The following is a 22,634-nucleotide window of genomic DNA, read 5'->3' as shown; positions in this document are numbered from 1 at the left end:
GTTGTTGGATCATAGTGTTGAAGTTTGCAAGCTGTGCATCAACAGTCTGCTGCCATTCCCGTGATTGTACCACATGATCTTCCAGCATGTGCTGCATGTTCCCTGCCTGCAGTTCAAGTGTATCCATCCCCCGGATGAGTTTTCCCAGATCCCCTCGAGAGGAGACTGAGCAATGCATCCAAGAGGATGGAGGTAGACCACTTGAACTGAAGGAGCGCGAGTATCCCCAGTGCAGCTCCTGCGGCTCATACCACCGGCTGTCGCTGGCACTCTGCCAGGACGAACCTCCGGCGTCATGTTGTTGGAATTGGGTCCAACCGGGGGCATGCACGGTCGGGTCCAACAATCCCCATACTTCTGCACTGGTGGTGAAGAAGAAGACACCTCCTGAGGTGCTTCTCTCGCCATCCGTCATGTTACCCTGCATGGGACATCACGAGACAACTCCGCTTGGAGAGAAATGGTTAGTTCTCGGCAGTTATACAAATGAAACTCTGGGTTAGATAACGGAATCTCATTTGTATTGCCGAGAAACAAAAACATAAGAGAATCATTTAGACCATGTTTCAGTATGTGACCTTGAATCAGATAGGCCTCATCAACATAAGAGCGGGTAACAGGAATACAAGATACTTGCGTATTAAGCATAGTCCCAACTCTTCATGCTAAATGAGTCACCAAAGAAATACACTTAACAGGACCAGACAACTTCACATTTTCTAACCATTGCTTGATCATGGGTTGAACGGGTGAAACTTGATTTTTCTATCCATGGCATACAAAAGGATAAGTTCGTACTATCTGGATATCAGCTCTAGGAAACAGCACGATACCAAGCAACCTATGCAACAACCTCAAGGTAGGATTATGGATGTCACTAGTTCTAGGCTTTTTACAGGATGACAGACCTGAAATACCTTGCCAAAACATACGCTTGTTAAAATCAGGAAATGCATCCCTGAAATTAATTTTGCATGTTTTGTCAAAGCCTAGATGCAAGCTAAAGTCTTTCCAAGAAAGGTGATATTCCTTGCGGAATAACCGGAAAGTAACACCATCGCCCACCTCTAGCAAGGCACATGAAACTGCATCGTAAGCAAACGGGAACCCAGCTCGTCTACACATGCAAATTTATCCCAACCTATAGCACGCTAAATAGTATGAAACTCAGCATCCATACCTATCATTTTCAGAAGGTCGAGTCGTATGCTCAGGTGTGAGCACACGTTCGGTTTTTCAGTATGTAGTAGGCTTTGCAATTCCCGGTCACCCACGAGGTCGAGATCGGAGTTGTCGTACAGCCTCGGTGGAACATACGCCTCCTACATGGATGCATCCGTGGAAGAAGGTGTACTTGGCTTATCGTGTCGGCTTGTCCATGAGCTTGATCGTCTCTTGAATATGCCCGAAAGTCGTTTCTTCATAGCTATAACAAAGAGCAAGAATACAAGACTACTCGGACGGGGTTTAAGCAAATACCCGCCGATTAACCTTGCACCGAACTAAAGCAAACTTGTACATGCAAAGTGTCTAAACTAAATGCAGCAAATTGTGTGAATTTGAGGCAAACTTGCAAAACTTTGAATGAATTAATTTTGAGAGCAAGGTTTTGAGAGGGAGTGAAAATGAGTTAAAGTGGTGTGACTTCCCTCTCCCAGCCGAGCTACATATATAGTGCATGGATAACGGCTAGTCATGGCATGTGGGCCCCACTAGCCACTACCCTGCAAAAATTTGCAGCCAGCCAGTGCCAAGCCGGTTCGGCCCGAACCCCTGGTGGACCCAATCGGCCCCACATGTACCTGTTGGGTTCCAACGACTAGTGTGAAGGTGGTTGTGCAGAATTTTGCCAAAAATTTTATTTTATTTTGCTCACAAAAATTCATTTGAATAATTTTCCTCAAATTCAAATCTCAATGTGCGTTTTGAAAATTCAAACATGCTTCGATGCAATGGAAAATAAATATGAGATAACTACCAATTTACCTGTTGGCAAGGGCGACGTCGTTTCAGGTCCGACGAGCACGACCGTACCTCCGATGTTTTAGCTCGATGAGGCACCCAGTTCCGGAGGTACAGGAATGGGTGTCTTGTCCTTAATCTACCACACCTTCTTTGTCTTAGGTGTAGGCTGCGGCCTCTTCGTAACTGGGAACGCAGGTTGACCAACCTGTATTCCCGACTTCTTGGATGCCATCTTAAGGTATTGTTGGTTCCTCGTTTCTCCCTGTTCCCGGAAGTTCATCATGAAGGCGTTGAGGCTATCCGTCCTTTGGGGTTTTACTTTGGCCTCCTTGTGCTTCGGTCCGTTCTTGATCTACCCCATGGAGCAATGCTCCATCCTTGGTCTCCTTGTGGACGATTCCCATTGTTGTTGTTCATGAGCATGACGTCTTTACGGGTTTTCGGACCATCCGTCCTAGAGTGACCAGCATTGCCATAAACCTCACATGTCGTGTGAGAGCCCAGAGCATTAACGGTACCCTGCTTGGAGTCCTTCTCGTTGTTGTCCACTCTCTTCATAAGGAGATCCAACTGAGCTGCTAGCATTTCCATCCACTTGATAGTGTACATGCCGCATTACGGGTTTGGAGTCGTTCCTCGCTCCACCCCATATTTGAGAGCATCTTCTCAATCGGTTGGCATCTGACTGTTCTTGAGAAGAATGTCCCTCCAACAGCAGCATCCAGGTGATCCCAGGACGAGGGGGTTAATTCGTTCAAGAAACTCTGTTGGATGAGCCACTCGGCCATCCCATGATGAGGCCGGGCGGTGACGCATTCCTGCAGCCTTTTCCAGGCTTCAAGAATGGTTTCATCCCTCGTCTGCTGAAAGCTGGATATTCTTCCGCGAAGAGCTTTGGTCTTGCCCCTCAGGAAGAATCTTGAGAGGAAGGCCGTTGAGCAATTGTTTCGGGTATTCACTGTTGCACGGCTGATGTAGAACCGCTGTTCTGCTCTCTCGAGGAGGAAGAACGGCAATAATTGGAGTCTGATTCTTCTGACGGTATACGTGCTACGGCTTTCCACGAATTACTGAAAATGAGCACTTGCATACTCCTTAGGCTTGCCACAGAACAGGCAAGCCTACACCATCGTTAATTTAGCTGGTCTTTAAATCAAAGTCACCATCTCCCCTGCTGACTTGGGTTCCAACTAGCATGTTACCAGCAGAGCGAGTAGCGAACTTGCAAAGGGACTTCTTGCAACAGCCCTAGAGAACCAGTCCTGTAGTACCATGTTTTCAAATAAAAGAGAAAACAAACAAGGTTTGCCAACAAAGGACAATAACTATACGGAGGTAATATATAAAATTATTAACATGTAGTAAACTCTTAATCTTTTATCTTCCCCGGCAACGGCGCCAGAAATGCTTGTTGGTATTTCTTAGCGACAATACTGGAAATATAATTCCCAGCAATAGCACTAGAAATAACCTTGGTATATTATGGTTATAGATGTGATCTGCAAGCGCACGGATATACCATTGTAGCATTTCACCCGGGAGTATTCCAAGGTATCGTATTTATTTTATCCCAAGGGAAGATATGATAAGAGAGTACTACGTTAATAGTTTATATATTACCTGTATACATCAAGGTCTATGCAGGGGTAAGTTAAGCTTAAGGGTTGAGTGACACACAGCTAAGGATTTAGCTAACTCCTACATTCTCCTAATTATAGCTAAGTGGTAGTAATTTAGATAAGTTCTATTCCTGTACTTCTAGTATACAACATCTTAGTATATTCTAACTAGTATACACTATGTAGTATAACCCCTTTAACAATGCAACATAGCTAAGCCCAAAAATAGCTATGCCCTCCCGATGCATCGCAAAGTTACCCCGGGTTGCCGAGTTTCTTACGACAACCTGTCATAACCCTCCAACAGAAGTAGGATACGGAGGTGTATCCAACCCAGGGAATTGTATGTAGGAATATAAACTGCGAGGGAGACGCCTGTACTGAGCTGTCACCATCAGCGGCATGCAAATCACCCAAAGAATATACCCCCAAATAATGATAAGTGATAATCTAAACCCCATGCTTAAGTTACTACTTATTACTCTACAGCCTTGCAATCAGTGCAGAGCATCTGAGTCCCCGAGCCATAGCTCTCGGCCTAGCCAGAGCAGACTTATGACCCGGTAATCAGACATTATACCAGCATCAATGGAAATCCCAGAAGGTTTAACCACACAGATTATACTACTTCTGAATAAACTAAGACTGGTACTCATACTCTATGATTGGAATAAAGTACCGAACTTGTACAAAGAAGAATATTATATAGATAAATGGAAGTCTTACAAAGAAGAAAGGAAAAGCTATAGAACCTTTACTGAACTCCCCGAAGCCTCTGCGGACTTGGAACTATTCTAACTCTACTCCACTAACACTAATACTAACTTTGTAGAGAGCTTTTATCCTTGCTTGAGTGTGTGTATTGAAAGTGAAGGAGGTGAGGTCCTTTTATAGCACCCAATGACGGTTGTAGAGCACGGGAATTGTCGGAAATGCCCCGCAACCGCCATAAGGAGTTCATCCGGAGCGTCCACGCCAAAGGGGACTTGCCCAACAGGCCTGGTTTTTGGCCTGCTGCTTCCTCCTCGGCCTCCCTTTTGTCCTGGCCAAAATGCGACTGGATTGGGCTCAACAAGTGGTCGGCCGACCCCCTATGGCTCTTCTAGTCCCCAGCTTCCTCCAAGAGACTTCCATGTGGGCCCCTAAATTAGTGACATACATTCTAGGCCCATTTGTGATTATTAAATTAGACTTTTGGGCCTTCTCATGTAATTGTAGATCACCGGCAGACTTTCGACTGATTGATCGATATATTTCCACCTCGTTCTCTTCATTTATGAATGCTTCTCCTGCATAGATGTTAGTAGCAAAGCATATAGTGGAAGTAATTATTTTATTTGGGAATTATGCATTGCGAGCATAGCTAGTCTTCATATATTGGATAATATTGACGGTCGAAACTTGTCGATAACGACCGTCAACAATCCCCCCCGCCCAAGCTTGAACCTTTGCTCGTCCACAAGGAGGTCAGGGGTGGAACCAGCTCCGCTCCAACCACCAAGGAGGCAGCAACAACAATAACGATACATTCAACAACCAGCCTTCCTTGAAAGATCTTGTTTTTACTCAGGCTAAAACTACCGGTGCTCTAAGCAAGAAACTAGCTGCCAATGACAAGATCTTAGAAAACATAAATGTTAAGCTAGATGGCTTTGCTTCTGCTTTCCAAAACCAGCTGAGATTTAATAAAATGCTAGAAACTCAGCTGGCGCAACTAGCTACTCTAATCCATGCTAATGAGACTGGGAGGATTCCGGGGCAACCCGAATGTCGCGTCCCAAAACGACCCTAAAATATATCCTCTAAATTATGCCTAGAATAATTAAAATACTTGTGAAAGCCTTTAAAAATTAAAATGTGCAAAGTTAAAAGTCAATTAAGGCTTGGAGGATTTTTGTATATTTCCTAAAAGCCTAAAATGTGTAAATAAATTTTAGTGGAATTTTCAGAGCACAAATAATAATTATTAAGAAATAAACAAAGTTAAAAAGGTTTTATAAAAAGAAAAACCCTAAAAATCCCCCTTCCCTCTCTTGGGCCGAATCCGGCCCATCTCCCTCCCCCTCTCTCCTCTCCCCCGCGGCCCATCCGGCCTCTCCCCGCGCGCGCGCCGCTGACGGGCGGGCCCGCCCGCCACCCTCGCTGATGGCTGGGGCCCACCCGTCATCCCCTTCCTCCCGCCGCTCCCGCCGCCTCGCCCGCGCCTAGCGCCGCCGCTGCCGCGAATCCCGCCGCCTCCCGTCGTCCCCGCGTGAAATCAATAGGGGGGAATTACTCCTCGTGATCCCCTCTCCCTTTCCCCCCATTTTCCCCTCTCTCTCTCCCTCATTCAAACGGGCGGATTTGCCCCCGCAAATCTCGCCGGCGCCATTGATGGCGGCCGGACCTCCCGGCCGGTTTCCTTCCTTCCCCAGCCGCCCTCTCCCCCTTCCAACCCCATTTAAACACTCCCCGCACCTCCTTCGCCCGTTTCCACCCTTTGCCGCGCCTTCTCCTCGCCGGAATCGAGCTCGCGCCGTCGCTCTCTCTCTCCTCCATCGGCGACGACCTTCGGCCGGCTCTCTCCGCTCGCCGGGACCATCTCCCGCCCCGGCGCCGCCTCCTCCGGCTTCGCCGCACCACCGTCGACCCCGTCCACCACCTCGCCGAGCCCGCCGACCGCCGGAACGCCGTCGTCCCCGTTCACCCGAGCCGCGCCGCCGCCTTCATCCGCTCCGGCCGCCTTTTTCGTCGTCGCCGTCAACCTAGGGTGAGCCGTGGACCGCCGCCTCGTTTCCCCCTTTCCCTCCCCTCTCTCGGCCGCCGCTCCGCCGTGCCTATGGCCGTTGCCGGCGACCATAGGGGCGCGGGCGCGCCGCCTCCCACCGGTCGCGCCGGCATGGCCGCCTTCGGGCGCGCCGAGCGGCTGCCGCGTGGGGCCCGGTCGTCAGCCGCCCACGCCCTCGGGTGCGGCTGATGCGTGGGGCCCACGGCGCCGGCCGGTGTGAGCCCGGAGTGCACCCGGTCCACCGTGGACCGTGAGGCTGCCGCGTGGGCCCCACTCCCGTGGACCCGGTCCGCGCGCCCCTCCCCCTCGGCTGACGCAATAAACCGTTTTTAAATTAAAATTTAAATGAAGAAATTCATAAATATTCATTTAAAGAGCATATAAACTCCAAATGGCCATAACATGGCCATTTGAACTCGGAATTGGACCGTTCAAGTCTCTAATTTTTCCTTAAGAAGTCAAGAACCCATTTTTATGCTTTGTTCTTGCTAGTTATATGGAGTTTATTAGTGTAAAAGCCCTTTTCTTTTCCGTTGGTCGTGTAGACGCTGCAGCTTCGGAAGATCCACTGTTCGTGGAGGTTGAAGCCGACGTTTGGGAAAGCGAGCAAGGCAAGTCACATCATCTTTGAACATATTGGATCCCACTTTATGAAATTATTTTGATTTAAATTAATGCATTATTGCTTTATTTAAATTCCCGCGTTATCACTGTTTTATTTATCCATGCATATTTACCTTTGTTACAACCTTATTATTGTTATTGTTATTATTACCTCGTTCACCCTAGAATAAACAAAACCCCAACTAGTGGGCACTCTACTCATGGTTCCCCTAGTATGAATTTTAGGTAGATGCTTCGCTGATTAATAAGACAACATTAGGTGGTTTTATAACTTTAGACTTTGGGAATATTCATATCTCTTGGACTTTATGGAATGGTTGGACTATTGTGGAATTGGACGCACACCTCTCCCTCTTTTCAAAACTCTCAAAATGGTTTTAGGCTGGGCTTGGGGTGCATGGTTTTGATAGTAGCACCTCGGCCACATAAGGACCGGTCTTCGGGCCTCTGTTGCAAAGCACTACCGTACTTCCACATGTCTAGTGGGTAAGGCTTAGTTTGTGGCTCAGTCTGGTTATAAACAAAAGTACACGGATGGAGATGGACAAAGTCGGGGGTCGATGGACATCTCTAGGGGCTCAGTCCTGCCTACCTGTCCCGGAGGTTCCGGCCGTAGGTGGGGTTGGGTCGGTACTCTTGTCTATGGCTAGGATGGGTTGGAAACTATGTCATGTCTTCCGTCCATATGCCGTGGTGGTATGTGGCACGTGGTTGCACGTGAGGAAGACGTGTCTCGTGGGTAAAGATGTACACCTCTGATCAGAGTAAAACCTATTCGAATAGCCGCGCCCTCGGTTATGGGCAAGCCAAGCAATGTACCCAAGTTAGTGTTTTAAATTCTTAAAACCTGCTTAACAACTAAAATGTGGAATGGTTGGCCTGGGTTGGCTTGGGACGAGCTGGGACCCAGGGTCGGGTTGCCGGTCCGGTCTGAATCATCGTGGGCCTTGGGTTAAGGCAGGTTCGTGTGGGTTCACGGCCTTGTTTAATAATATTAAATAGTTCTAGGATCGTGTTTTAAATTTAGCTTTGAGCAACTAAGTGTCTTTTAAATGCTGTTTACTGCAAAACCTAACCCCTATTCTATCACTCCATTGTACTCCTTGCATTTATGCTGCACTTGTGGGTGTGTCTTGTTGAGTACGGTGGTTGTACTCAGTCTTGCTCAATTTTTCCCAAACCCAGAGGAGGGGCTCCTGGATGATGAAGGCTTTGGTGTCTAGCTCGTGTCTGCCGTCAAGCGCCTGTGGTCGTCGCCCTAGTCTTCCGCTGTTTTTCGTTGTCTTCGTGTGTGCTGGGCCCTCGTTGCCCATGTATTAATTAACTATTTACGCTTCCGCTTGTTAAACTCTGAATTGTATCAACTTTTGGTGTACCTTGCCTCCTGGGACAAGGAATAATACACGCACGTAAGGAACGCCCGTTGGGTTATTTCCGGTCGTGACAGAACCCTCCATAGAATGAAAATGTTAAGGTAATCACCACGAAGGGAGGAAAATCGACTTAGGATCCATCGTATCTTAACACTGCATGAACTAGGAGGAACAGCGAGGAGACATCTCAATCTAGCACAGCAGGGACGGAGGAGATAGCCCAGCAAGAGAAGGCAGCACCTCAGGAATATCGTGATACCAATCTGCTGCCATTTCCTCAATGATATCGAAAGCCATCCGTGGACGAGCAGTCCTCCCATTTTGTTGAAGTCATTCAGAAGATCCACATAAACGTGCCACTTTTGGATGTGATGCAAGTACCCACGCACGCTCGCTACCTGAAGGACATTCTGAACAACAAGAGATTGACAAAGGAGGAACTGGCCAAGGAGTGTAGCAACCACAGAGGTGGTGAAACTGACGAAGGAGTGTAGCAACGCTATACTCCACCGACTTCCAGAGAAGAAGAAAGATCCGGGGTGTCCCACAATCACCTGCTCAATTGGGACACATCATTTCGACCAAGCCCTCTGCGACCTTGGAGCAAGCTTGAGCATCATGCCAAAGGAGGTCTTCGAAAAACTCAACTTCGCGGTGTTGGCACCAACACCGATGCGTCTCCAACTGGCTGAATCTTTGGTCCGCTACCCAGCGGGTATTGCTGAAGACGTACCAGTGAAGATCCGGGATTTCTTCATCCCGGTAGACTTTGTGGTGCTTGACATGGACTCTGACAAGGATACACCACTCATTTTGGGGCGTCAATTCCTTAGCACCGCGGAGGCTAACATCGATTTGGGAGCTAGGAGTATCCGGCTCCGCATTAACGGGAAGGAGGAAAAGTTTGAGTTTTGACCTAGGACGGAGCGGTGCTCTATGGTGAAGATCAAGTACGGGCCAAATCCACATAATATACAAGAGGTTGAAGTGAAGCCGCTAACGACGAACAACCTAACAGCTTTCATGAAGAACTTCCTCGAGAAGGAAGCAGAAATGAGCAAGCCCCGTCCAAGAAATACACCAGTAAAGCCAGGGGCGCAGGCTAGAAAGCCTATGAAATCAACTGCTAAGAAGCCACAAGTCACACCAAAGATGAAGAAGGTGTGGCGGGTGAAACAGACAACATTCGGTCCCTCACCTCCGGAGCCGGGTGCCACATCGTCATGCTAAATAGGATGGTGGTACGGTCTTGCTCGTCCGACCTGAAATGACATCGCCCTCACTAATATAGTATCATCGGTTTCAGTGCCGCTAATGAGGGGAAGCCGATGGAGCCTTAGGCTGAAAAGTGTTAGATGTTAGAATTGATAGTATTGATCAAAATGAAAGATGGAGAGTTTAAAGAGAACTTGCCAATGGAGGAGGTGTTGGTCGAGGAGTTGGTTGCCGATGAGTGGAAGCTGATATGGTTTTTGTCTTCAGAAAGATAATAAAGTGTTAGAAGATATGAATGTTGTCCAGATAGAGTGGAAGGATGCAATATTTACTCTTGCTCGGGGTTGGCCGACGACGACGAGGTAGAGGAGGAGGTTGCTCACTGGCTTTGCTGCTTTTGTCCTCAGGGATATTGCTGGCATCTTCATCTTCATTAGTAACATTGGTAGGTTCATCGCCCATATCGGCAGCAACATTTTCGATATCTTCCATGGCGGCACTAAAACCGATGATAGTCGGAGCTATTTCCCCATATGGTAATAAAGCTTGAGCATATACTATCGGCTGATTACTATCACTAATTGTGGGAGGACATCGGCGGCCTACAATAAAAATGAATTAACAGTAGAGAAGATTATGAATTGCAAGGGCTAATTGAAGGATTGACTATGGTTAAGTAAAAGTTAGATCCCAAGACGTAAAGATGTTTCATCCACTCAATCCACCATTAATCAAACAATCGGCTGCGCATGGGATGGATATCGATATCGGCAGGAGAGCGTAAGATAGGTCCTTCAAGGTTTAGCAGCCGATCAAATAAGAGAGTTGAGATCACTATTCCTCTAGTTTGAATTTTTCTTGAGAAGTATAGACCGATTGGGAGTTGGCCATATCCTAGTTGTCGGGCTGCCACCATTGGATGATAGAATTCATAAGAGACCTCAGAGTAATGGCCGGTAGATATACCAGTCGGAAGGATGCAGGGTGAGACAACTGATATAAATATATCTCTGGACTTGTTGTCACTGTTGATTTCATCCAATCTCAAATCAATTGGGAGCTCATAGGAACTGAAATAAGTGTAGGAGTACCAAATTCTAGTGCTTCTGGGAAACCATTATAGAAGTGTTCAAACCAAATTTGAAGTTTTTCATCCAATGGTCCTAATCCAGGGTAGATTGATGTTGCTTCTCTAAAGGACATACATTGGTGAGTTGTTTCGTCGGCATCGTTGGAAATACATATTCTTCGAGGGTTGGACGTACGATTAGCAACTTGAACTGTATAGAGATTGAGCCAAAGTTGGACAAACCACCGAGGCCCTCCACATCCTATCGGCTTGCCAGTTAGCAATTTTCTTGTTGTTTTATGCAGAAGTTGATATGTGGCCCCAATAGATATTTTCCTAAAGGCATCTCTTTGCCATTAGAAACTATTAAGCGCGGCGCCCTGGGCGGCTGATGGGCTATGCCACGCCGGACAGCTACAGTGCGAGGGTAGAAATTTTTCGAAAAAGCCCTTTTATTTTCTGTAATCAGATATAGGCCCCTCATGTGCTGTCTTTGGAGAGAAAAAATCGCGATAGGGACTTCGTTGTGATATGTGGAAGGTGAGGGGCTTTTACAGCGCGGCGCCCTGGGCGGCCGATGGGCTATGCCACATCGGACAGCTACAGTGCGAGGGTAGAGATTTTTACTTATTGTCACCTAGGGCCAAAAATAGTTCTGAGTGTCATTGAAGAAAGTCAAGTTCGCCGCTAAAAATGTATCACACTATCTTACACGTTTGAAATAACTATGCTGTTCATGTCCATTATCCCTCAAAAAATAAATTGAGACCCTGTACAAAATCCTTATTATTTTATTTGCCTTACATCAGCCTTCTAATATGGTTGTTGTAGTCATTTTAGAGATCTTATCAAATAAGCAATTTGTCATGGGCATTGGGCCAAGGGCCAAGGTGTTTAGCGTTTTGGATCATGACACATTTGGGGACTAATTCTGCCTTAATAATATTATATCTGTCATAACGAGCTAGGATAATGAAATATTTGGGGGCTAATTCTGCCTTCACGATATTATATCTATCATAGCGGGCTATCCTAAAAGTTGAAAATCACAGTGAGATTCTATTATATAACAAGTTATTTTTTATTCTTACTGAAACCTGACACAATTTTTTGGACTGCATATCATGATGGCACCTGGATATGTGGATAACAAGTTAACAACATGGTGATAAACTATTAGAAGTTTATTTGAGGCCCTGTGGTGCTCAGCAGGAGCTTTGAGGCTCTGTGAGTTACTTGGTAGGTCGCTAACCCTTAATGGTTTAGGTTGTCGTTTTTTTCTCCGTTGATGTTTGTTTATAATTTAATTTATGGGTCTATTTAAGGGGTGGTGGGTTTCTTCTGCCCTCCTCCTTGTACTCTGTTCTCTTGCTTTATGAAATGATATGCGCAACTCACCTAACTGGCCGAGGAAAAAAATATTGGCAGTTTAAATGGTTCAGTGACTGTCAATTGTGTGGTTGGTCCATTTATAGTTATACTTCCATGCTTGAAAAGATGTTCGTTCCCTTCCATCTTCATTTTGGTCCAATATATCGGTTCTGCTTAGCACCCAGAAATTGAAAAATGTGATTCTTGTATTTCATTTTAACCAATCAAGCAGTGGTTCCGTATTCTATGCCCTAGGATCATCTTAGAGCTACAAATGTGGAGTTATATTTTGGTATAACTGTAGGCTTTCTTTGGGAAGGGAATTCTGCCAATTAGTTATTTTCTCTGACCCTTTTCCATATTTAAGAGTCTAAAACTTTCATTGCTGAAATGTTTTTCAGGTGTCACATCTGCTTAACTGAATATGAGGATGGAGATCAGATAAGAAGCCTTCCGTGCAAACACGAGTTTCACTTGCTGTGTGTTGACAAGTGGCTCAAAGAAGTACACAGGTGGGCAGCAAACATGCCATCCTAGGCTCCTAGCTTTAAAAAAAGAGAGTAAATTTCACACAATCCCGAGTATTATGGTTCCAGTTGCTCAAAACCACAGTAGTGGTATTATGGTATTAATCATTCACAAAACCAGACTGTTAACTAAACTTAATATTTTATCACAATAAAAAAAATTAACTTAGACGATGGATTAGATAAACTCATGAATTTTAAATATAAATTTAGAATTCATATGTGAGTACATGAAAGTAAAAAAAAAATAATGTGAGCTTGCTAGAGTTTAAAGTGAGTGGATTCTTTGGGGCGACTTTAATGTATATGCTTCTCCAAAAGAACTTTACAGCATTATGTACTTTGTACTTTGATTTATGGATCTTCCTTTCATCTTTGATGTATTTATTTCATTTTGGTTACCCTTATGCACACAAATTTTCCCCACTTTGCTTTCTACACAAATCAAATGTCATGGTTGATGCTAGTTAATGTGTATATACTCCATTGGAATTTCTTCCATTGTTCTTAAAAAATAAGTCACATTCTTTTTCCAAAATTATGTATTTAATTTGGTTACTGGAGCTAGAGCATAGAACTAGCTACCCTCAGTAGATGTAGCTGAAATTTTTGTAGACTAAAATATCTTCTGTATATTGTTCCATTTGTAATAGCATGAATTGTTCCAAACTCACCCTCTTTATATGTTTCTATTAACATAACATTCATTGTTAGTCTTCCTCAATTTATGCCTTGAGATGCTTCAATTGCAGTGGCTTCAATTGAAAGTCTATGTTACACTATGCATATGCATTTATCAGTATATTATTTTGAGGTCTAAATAAAAAGATCTACCTATTTCCTTGCTTACCTTACTTTTGATACAATAGTTTTACAGGAACAATACTTTCAGCCCTATTTTGTTAGTTTAACCACCTCATATATGAAATTTCATCTGAAATTATCTCTGATTTTCACTTCACATCCCAATTGAATGATACTATTGCAGTCCATATTGTGGATCAACTATTAAATTATCTAAAGATAATTTTCAAAGTGGATCTTCTAGACCAGCATTTGGTAAAAGTCTAAAACATTGATGCACAATCAAATTATACTTGAGTACACATGGAGATGTATGGATTGAAGTTCCACAAAAATTTGTGAGCAACTGGAGATGTATGTACAGAAATTTTGCTTGTTTTGGTTTCCTCTCCTTGTAAATTTGTACTCTTATTCTTAATAAATGAAAAAACACTACTAGGCAAAGCCCTGGTAGTACTCAGTCAAAAAAAAAATTGTGAGCAATTGGAAAGGCAATGTAAACTGGGTTTTTTTGTATGTTGCCCTATGTTCATTCTATTTATTATTAAGTGAACAGTCAATATGTTAGGCTGATGTGTTGTTACCAACGGGGATAATTTTAAAATGTACACCATTTAGAAATTGAATAAGACCATCTGTCTATGTTGTAACAATCTGTGCCTATAGCTCACATTTTCTACCCTGCTTCACACAAAAAAAAACATATACTTATATTTATTATGTACATACTTTCTTTTGCCAGGTGAGAATTCATTCAATTATACACTCTTCTTCCTTTAAAAAAAATATACACTCTACTCAGTTTTTGTTCTGCCATGTCATCCATCCTTCTATATTGTTACAGCTTTTTATATCACCATAATTTTTGCACATTAGTAATGCTCATGCAATTCAATGTACCCATTTTTCTCTATTGCACTTGAGCGGGAGCTATGGTACGAGAAGGAAAATAAATCAGCATGAAGACACATGGTTGATTTGCCCTTTTTTCCCTCTTGTCAAGATATGGATGCCATATTAGCAATGCCATGTGCACTTATCCAAGCATATGATTCAAAAATCATTGTGTTGGGATCAAGGTGGCTAGAGGTTAATATTGTATATCTAGGTTCAGTTACTCATATAAACATTGTGATGTTCTGTTAAACGTAGCCTTAACTATGATCACATTGCATAGTAGGATGCAATCTGATATCTAGGCAAATCATAGTGGATATAAAAAAAATGGATTTATGTTTTGTGTCATTTTGTAAGCTAGCTTTTGTATTTTTCATCTATTTTGTCCTTTGGAATACAAAGGATTTCACTCTATGATTTTTTATCTTTTTATGTACCATAAGCCAACTCATGTATATTTTCCAACTGCAAAACTAATGTTGTGTTTCTTGTGTGGCCAAGATTAAAACACTATGCATCCCATTTGCAAAGATCGAGCATGGGCTGCTGATGGAAATGGTGGCCTCCTGAAAGCAACATACAGTGAGAAAACCTGTGTGCATGGCAGCTTCTAATAACATTGCCGCCAATCTCTACTCAAATAGATTGTCTTAAATACATCCATTGTGAATATTTGAATTGCTTCCTTGCTCTGTGTCACACCCTGAAGTTCTCCTCCCAAGCCTAAAATTAAATTTATAAATGACCTTAAGAAAATGCCGGTGTAAAATCAAGAGTAAATCCTAATAAATCAATGCAAATAATAATCGAAACTGGCATGTGGAATTTTTCTTGGGTTCTACATGTCGAAATTCGCTAACAAGATTTTTAGTGGAATTTTCAGAGTCTTGGAAATAATTTTAATCAATTAAAATTGAGCATAAGCAATATTTAATTCCTGGAAAATTCTTTTTCCTTTTCCTTCTTTTTCTCTCTCTTTTCTTCTGAATGGGCCGCCGGCCCATTCTCCTTCCTCCCCTCCCCTCCCGCTGGGCCGGCCGAAGGCCAAGGCCCAGCTAAGCCGCGCGGGCCGGCCGCCTCCCTCCTCTCACCCGAGGTCGCCGACAGGTGGGGCCCACCTATCGGACCCGTCTCCCACCTCGCGCCCGCGCCGCCGTGCCCGCAACCGCCGCCGCACCCACGTCTCCGCCTCCTCCGGGCCACGTCGGCCACGCCCGCGCATGCGCCGCACCTCCCGCGCCCACTCCCCCTCTCTCTCGTCCGCGCCCGCGCCCGAGATGGCCGGGATTCGATTTTCGAATCCCGCCTCTCTCTCCTCCCCCACTCCCCACGTTGGCCGGCGAAATCCCGCCCCAACCGGCCACGTCTGGGATTCCCCTCCCCTATTTAAGCTCCACCGTCACCCCCTCTCTCTTTTCCTCATCTCGCTGAACTCTCTCGTGCTCCCCATCGCTCCCGCGCCGTGCACCAAACCGCCGCCGCCGCTCTCGCTACTCCGGCCGCCGCTAGCCGCCGCACCGCGCCGTCACCGCCGCCGCCGGGTTCGCGTGGTCAAGGGCCAACCCGTTCGCCCCTCCTCCGTAGAGGTCCGTCGCCGGAACCCGCATCCCCTCGCACTCCGGTGAGCACTACCCCTACCGCCACCTTCGGCCATGGATTCCGGCCGCCGTGGTTCATCTCCCTCCCTCTAATCTCTCTCTTCCTCCCTTAGGGCATCCCGAAGCTCGTCCGCCCGTTGCCGTCGTCCTCCCGTGGCTCGCCGTCGCCGTTCGCCGTCGTCTTCCTCCGCGCCGGCCACCCTCGGTGAGGCACTCCCCCTCCCCCTCTATTCCCCTCCCTCTCCTTCCTAGCCGCCACCTTTGCACCGCCGCCGGTTGCCGTCGCCGACCGCACGCGCGCGCGCCGCCGCCCTTGCGGTGACCGGCCGGCCGGCTTTGTGCCGAGCCGAGCCGAGCCAGGCCACCGCCGCCCGTCCGATCGGCCCCGGGCCGATCCGGGCCGTCGATCCTGTGGACCGATGGTGGACCACCCGCGTGGTCCCGGTCCATGGTGGACCGGCCACCCCTTGAGCCGCTGCCATGTGGGCCCCGCCTGTCGGCGCCGCCGCCCCCCCTGATGACGTCAGCCCTGGGATTTATTGCGCAATAAATGATTTAAGGACTTTTTGTTATAGTAATAAACACAGTGAATCTTCTAAAATTCATAACTAATTCATCCGAGCTCCGTTTAAGCCCATTCAAGTCTTAGTAAATCAAGAAAAATGTGTAGAATCCATTAAAAATGGTTTTGTTCTTTGTTTCAGTAGTCTTATAGCCTGTTTGCATTGTTTGCCTTGTATGTCGCTAGATTCCGGCTCTTCCGACGCTCCGGTGTACTTCGAAATAGTCGCCGAGGTTCCTCCAGCAGCAGAGCAAGGCAAGTCATGCCTGTCACTTGATCATGTTGATCCTATATTGCAAATGTTCTAATGTTTTCTTTCAAATACTGCATTTGTTTTGCAATAATACTATGGGATGTTTACCTATTGTTACAGCCATGCTATTTCGGTACCATGCTCCTTTGTTAGCTTGGGTTATAACATGAATAGACTTTGGACTAGGGATTGCTTAGCCATGTTTAGTTCAACTAGCACACAATGGGGAAAATCCTACTAAAATATAGACTGTAAGTTCTAATGGTAATGTTGGATTAGTACCACCGCTTTGGTGTTGGTTAATTAAAATGAATCACATGGTGGGCTGTGGGTGCATGGTTTTGTTGGTCGCGCCCATGGCACTTAAGGACCGGTTCGCGGGAAACCCTGGAAGAATTCCTCGTACTTACCACAAGCCAGCGTGGGCAACGTCTGGGCTTGTAGTGTAGCTTTCCTCTAGCTGACGCATCCAGGCAAGGGTGGGCGTGATGGAGCGGGGCGGGCCCTACGACGGCCTCTGTCGCTTCCGGATTCACCTAGGCACGAGAGGGGACTGCCCGTCGCCCGCTAGGGACGGGGGTGAAACCTAAGGTGTGGTGTGCTTAGCTAGAGGGGGTTATGCGAAGGGTCCTGTCACGGCCTCTTTCCGGTATGTCGTGGTGGCATGTCGGCGCATGGTAACGTGCCGTGGGGCTGTGTCTTGTGGGTACAGTTGTACACCTCTGATCAGAGTAAAACTATTCGAATAGCCGTGCCCGCGGTTATGGGCGGTCAACCAGATTCACCGTGATTAGACTCATCTTAGTTTAGTCTAATGAAATTGGATGGTATAGGTGGATGGTTGGGCCTGTTGCAACGTGGTGTAGCGTTGGACAGTGGATGATTAATATTGGTTAATTATTACAACTGTTTTTCGCATTCAATTTCTGTTTATAAATGCCAGTATTATGCAAATGAACCTGTATAGCTACCCCTTGATAAATCCCTGCATCATACCCCTATTCCGGTATGACTTGCTGAGTACAGTGGATAGTACTCAGTCTTGCTCTATTTTCCCCAACCCCAGAGTATGAGTATGTGTCCGATGGTGGGTTCTCCGAGGAGTAGGCTTCGTCCGTGCCGTCGAGGATGCCTGTGGAGTGGTGTTCCCGCTGCAGTTCAAAAGGCTTAGCTCCTGTTATCTTTCGTTTTCCGCTGCATTTATGTAAGACTTTTATAATGTTTGTAAGACGTGGATCTGTACGTCAACATTGTCGTTTGTGTACCCCGGCCGGTCCTGGACGGGGGTTTTAATGCACATTCTGCTTGGAATTCTATTCGGGAATTTCTGGGCATGACAAGTTGGTATCAGAGCCAGGTTGACCGTAGGACCAGCCAAATGGAAACCTAAGAGCCCTCTGAATCCTTTTCATTGCATATGTTCTTTGCAAGTGGAATTGTTCCGGGAAAATTTGGGATCTGTTCTTGTGGTTCAAGGGAAAAATCTTGGTCGCTCATTTAAGTGAGATTTGCCGGAACAAGTCAGTCTAGGGTTTTAGTAAAATTATTCGAGATATTTTTGACAGTCAGTTGGGATTTGATGGGTGAAATGCATTAGGTCCTAGCTAAGGAATATGGGTTGCAAGGTATTTATGCTTTTATTGTTATTATTAGTATGTATCTACTTTCCCCATTATTTTATCACTATGTAAGTCTGTCTTATTTATTCGCTCTCATGCAAAATGATCTATGCATAAAGTTTCGCTCTTATTCGTTTCTCTTATTTGAGTCCTTTATTGCTTTATTTAAATTGGATTTGAGCATGCATTGATCCTACCCCTTTGTCTTCTCTAGATGGCCGAGCACCCACCCAACCACCGCGGAGAAGGCATGGATGATTTCGTGGCAGAGTTGGCACGCATGACACTGGTGGTGGGCTACCCCAACGCACCCGAGTACACGACTGTTCCACCGCTCAGTGGCGAGCTTCCTCACCGTGTCCGCCTGGAGGTCCATGGCTATGTGGGTACTTGCCTCGCTAACATGGTGGTTGAGGCGTCAGGAGGCACAGCAGATCACGCATGTCAGGAGGCAGCCTACCTGATGATGGCCAGACTACGGGAGCGCCACAACTACATCTTCCACGACACGGCGTACCGCTTCCACCCTCGTCGAGCCAGCGGCAACGATGTCAGTTCTTTCCGTCTGACAGCCGGCGAGAATGACACCACCTTTGGTCACATGTGCGCCGTGATGAGGGGGATGGACAGGATGCACTCGGACTTGCACAAGGCGTCCAAGGCCTTGAATGATGGGAAGCTCGTGAGGATCATAGCCCTGAAGGATGAGATAGCACGCCTGAAGAGGGAGAATGCTCAGTTGAAGGGTCTCCCAGCGCTAGGAGGAGTCTGGATCCGCACCACGCCCCGCAAGTCGACGACGGCACCCGTGCGCATTCAGCTTGCGCCCAGGAACCCACCTCCGCCTGCAGCTCCCACAGCTCCCCCAGTTCCGCCCGTAGCTCCAGCAGTTCCCGCAGCTCCTGCAGCTCCAGTGCCAGTTCCAGCTCCTGTTCCCGTGTTAGCTCCCGCGTCCGCCCTCTCCTTCGCGCCAGCATCAGCCGTCAGGGGCCCCGCCAGTGGCAATGGGGGTTGGTTGCCTGCTACTCCCAGTGGCAGCCGCGACCGCAGCAGCAGCAGCTCCAGTGGCTTAGAGCCGGGCAGCGGCGAGACGTATCTGCCAGGCTCCAGGAGCCGCTCAGAGGGACCTGGTGACGAGCAGGAGGACGCCTTCGACTCCACCGACCGCAGGAGCCGTTCCGAGCATTAGGCTCGTTTTCCCTTAGTTTATCGACTGCTTAGTTTCTGTCTGCTAGTTTGTGTGTGTAGGTCTGTTCGCTTGGGGTCAGTCGACGGTCGATATCATGTGCCTATGATATGGCTATCTTAATAAGGATTGTTGCTTGCTGTTTAAGTGTTTTAATTCAAATCAGAACAATTGCAGTTTAAATTTCTATATAATAAAGCTTAGTTCCTGAGTATCTGTTTTTCTCCGTTTCCCCGTTTGCTTCTCCTCCAGATGGTCTACACCAGGAATGGCACCCGCACGACGGGTGAAGGCAGCAACGGCGAAGAGCGCACTGATGGTGTGCACCCCAACAATGATTCCGGCAATGGTCCGCCACCACTCCCCGAGAATCCGACGCTGGCCCAAGTAATGGCACATCAGACTCAGATGATGGCAGGCATGATGCAGCAGATGCAGCAGCAGCACCAGCAAAAGCACCAGAGGATGCAGTAGCACGCCGAACAGCATCACCAACAGTTTGGTCCCCCTCCCCCTCAGTCCAAACTGCCAGAGTTTCTACGCGTCAGGCCACCCACTTTCTCCAGCACCACCAACCCCTTGGAGGCGAATGACTGGCTCCATGCCATAGAAAAGAAGCTGAACCTCCTGTAGTGATCAGGAGAAGGTCGCTTTCACCACCCACCAGCTCCAAGGTCCCGCGTCAGCTTGGTGGGACAATCACATGGCCACACGCCCGCCAGGCACGGAAGTCACTTGGGCGGAGTTCTGTCGCAGCTTCAGGAAGGCACAGGTGCCAGACGGGGTCGTGGCACAAAAGAAGAGAGAATTCCGGGCACTCCATCAGGGCAACAGGACAGTGACAGAGTATCTCCATGAGTTCAATCGCTTCGCGCGATATGCACCGGAGGATGTCCGCACTGACGCCGAGAAGCAGGAGAAATTCCTAGCAGGTCTGGATGATGAGCTAACCAACCAGTTGATATCTGGAGATTACGCCGACTTTGAGAGGCTGGTTGACAAGGCAATCCGTCAGGAGGATCAACGCAACAAAATGGACAGGAAGAGGAAGGCGGCGCAGTTTCGGTCCAACCAAGGGAGCCATTAGCGATCGCGCTTCACTCCCAGACAGCAGGGTGGACCTACCACCATGATCGTCCGCCAGCACCGCCCTTTCAACGCAAGCAACTTCCACCAGGGCGCCAGTGGCAGCCAGAACCACCATGGAGGTCAGCCCAACCGCAGTGTAGCTCCACGCCCACCAATGGCACCAGCACAGTCAGCTCCGACCGCGCAAGCCAAGAAGGAGACCGGAACAAAGCCACGGTCCTGCTTCAACTGTGGCGAGCTTGGTCACTTCGCCGACAAATGCCCGAAGCCTAGGCGTGCCAGGCCAAGGTTTGTCAACCACGCGTCTGCAGAGGAGGCACAAGCAGCACCAGAGGTCGTACTGGGTACGTTTCCTGTTAATTCAATCCCTGCAACAGTACTTTTTGATTCTGGCGCAACGCATTCGTTCATTTCAAAGAAGTTTGTCGGGATGCATGGGTTAATAAGAGAAGAACTTAACACACCAATACGGGTTCATACCCAGGGAATAGCTCCACCTCGGTACAATTCAGCCCTTCTATAACAATAGAAATTCAAAGATCACCATTTCTAGCCAACCTCATTCTTCTTGAATCCAAAGACCTAGATGTCATTCTTGGGATGGATTGGCTGACCAAGTTTAAGGGAGTCATTGATTGTGCGAATCGCACAGTCACCCTGACCAACGAGAAGGGAGAAACCGTAGTGTACAAATCACTGGTCTCACCAAAACAAGGGGTCTCCTTGAACCAGATTGAGGTGAAAATCCCAGTGGTCACCGAGGAGAAGAATTCGAGGAAGTTGGAAGAGATTCCCATAGTCTGCGAGTACCCAGAAGTGTTTCCCGAAGACCTCACTACCATGCCACCCAAGAGAGAGATTGAATTCCGGATTGATTTGGCACCGGGAACCGCTCCAATCTACAATAGACCGTACAGGATGGCAGCCAATGAACTAGCAGAGGTCAAGAAGCAGGTTGATGAGCAACTGCAGAAAGGATACATTCGACCAAGTACTTCACCTTGGGGTGCTCCGGTCATTTTTGTGGAGAAGAAGGACAAGACGAAGAGAATGTGTGTCGACTATCGCGCACTCAATGATGTCACAATCAAGAACAAATATCCTTTACCGCGAATCGATGATTTGTTTGATCAACTGAAGGGAGCTAAAGTGTTTTCTAAGATAGACCTGCGATCAGGCTACCACCAGTTGAGAATTCGGGAAGAGGATATCCCAAAGACGGCCTTCACCACTCGGTACGGGCTGTATGAGTGCACGGTTATGTCTTTCGGACTTACCAACGCACCCGCATTCTTTATGAATCTGATGAACAAAGTGTTCATGGAATTTCTGGACAAGTTTGTTGTGGTAATCATCGACGACATACTTATTTATTCAAAGTCCGAAGAAGAACATGAGCAACATCTTCGCCTGGTACTCGAGAAGTTGAAGGAGCACCAGTTATACGCCAAGTTCAGCAAGTGTGACTTCTGGTTGTCGGAAGTCAAATTTCTAGGTCACGTTATTACAGCTCAAGGCGTGGCAGTTGATCCATCGAACGTGGAGTCAGTTACCAAATGGACCCCACCTAAGACCGTGTCGCAGATTCGGAGTTTCCTTGGACTTGCGGGTTATTACCGCCGATTCATTGAAAACTTCTCCAGGATCGCCCGACCCATGACTCAGCTGCTTAAGAAGGATGAGAAGTTTAAATGGACAGCTGAGTGCGATAAGAGTTTTGAGGAGCTCAAAAAGAAATTAGTATACGCACTGGTTTTGATTCTGCCCGACCAGAAGAAAGACTTCTAAGTCTATTGCGACGCATCCCGCCACGGGCTTGGATGTGTGTTGATGCAGGAAGGCAGAGTGGTTGTGTATGCCTCGCGACAGTTGCGCCCACATGAAGGGAATTATCCAACCCATGACCTGGAATTGGCAGCGGTGGTTCATACTTTGAAGATCTGGAGGCACTATCTGATCGGCAACCGCTGCGAAGTATATACGGACCACAAAAGTCTAAAATACATCTTCACCCAACCGGACCTAAATCTCCGACAACGAAGATGGTTGGAACTAATCAAAGATTATGACATGAGCATTCACTACCACCCGGGTAA

General features: G+C 47.1%; 1 non-coding gene across 1 annotated transcript; it reads left to right on the top strand.

Annotated features, from left to right (window-relative positions):
• The first annotated feature begins 2,751 nt into the window (after nucleotides 1–2,751).
• LOC127758265 (small nucleolar RNA R71) lies at nucleotides 2,752–2,858 on the top strand. Its single transcript, XR_008013688.1, has one exon. It is a non-coding gene; the product is annotated as a small nucleolar RNA R71 (small nucleolar RNA).
• The last annotated feature ends 19,776 nt before the right edge of the window (nucleotides 2,859–22,634 follow it).

The sequence above is a fragment of the Oryza glaberrima genome, chromosome 12, assembly GCF_000147395.1.
Source record: "Oryza glaberrima chromosome 12, OglaRS2, whole genome shotgun sequence".
Classification (NCBI taxonomy): domain Eukaryota; kingdom Viridiplantae; phylum Streptophyta; class Magnoliopsida; order Poales; family Poaceae; genus Oryza; species Oryza glaberrima.
The sequence above is the reverse complement of the archived record's forward strand: the minus strand, read 5'-3'. Positions and strand labels throughout refer to the sequence as shown.